This window comes from Empidonax traillii, unplaced genomic scaffold (assembly GCF_003031625.1).
Source record: "Empidonax traillii isolate 1590-97213 ecotype Southwest subspecies unplaced genomic scaffold, ASM303162v1 scaffold2831:size17679, whole genome shotgun sequence".
In the NCBI taxonomy this organism is placed as follows: domain Eukaryota; kingdom Metazoa; phylum Chordata; class Aves; order Passeriformes; family Tyrannidae; genus Empidonax; species Empidonax traillii.
In genome coordinates, this window is record NW_020958024.1 from 5,669 (window position 1) to 6,720 (window position 1,052).

A 1,052-nucleotide genomic window follows, 5' to 3' on the forward strand; every position below is an offset into this window, starting at 1 on the left:
CTGAGGGGGATTTGGGGGGGTCTGGGGGCTTTTGGGGGGTCCTGAGGGGGATTTGGGGGGCTCTGGGGGCTTTTGGGGTTTTTTTTCCCCCTTTTTTGGGCGGTTCGAGGGTGGAAAAAACCCACCACGCCCTAAAAATTAAAGAAAAAAAATGGTTCCCCCTCATGAATTATTCACGAGCCTCCCGCGGGCTCATTTGCATATTCATGAGGCGCCCGCTGCATTATTCATGAGCGGCGCGTTAAATCCGGGCTAAAAATATATATTAAAAAACCAGGGATTTGGGAATTGGGAGGGTTGGGAAAGGGGGGGAAAGGGAGGTTTGAGTCCTGGAATGAGGGGAAAATCACCAAAAAAAGGGGAATTTTTAGGCTTTTATGGGGAATTTTTAAGGCCCTAAGGGGGAGCTTTAATGAGATACAGGAATAATATATTGATTTAGGTGTTATTAATATGTGGTTTTATAGATAGATAATACCACCAATATAGAATAATAGAGGAATATTTTATGTATTAGGGAGTCTCTTATTTTATTAGCAATTTTTGCTGTATTTTATACATTTATATCAGCATTTCTTGGTAGATATTTGCACGTTATACTGTTATCTCTTGCATATTTTTATATAAATATGTCTTATTATCAGCTCTTTATTATTAATAAAATATTTTATTAATTACTGTGATGTTTTATTAATCATCTTATTAATATTTATTATTATCTATTATACATTATACCAATATTAGATACATTTTCATCATTTTATTAATATCTCCTGGTGTTACGTATTCTGTTATTATTTCAAATATATATATTTATCAATCAGTGAACGTTTTATTGCTGCCTTAAGAGGTAGAAATTTATCAATACATTATTAATGTATTATATGGTTGTATGTACTGTACTTGCATATGCTATGTATATTTTTGGATATAATTTATAATTTACTTATATATTATATGATATATTATGTTTTATATATTTCTATATTATAAATTACAGATAATTATTATTTATTTTATTTATATATTTATATTTATTTTATATATTTATA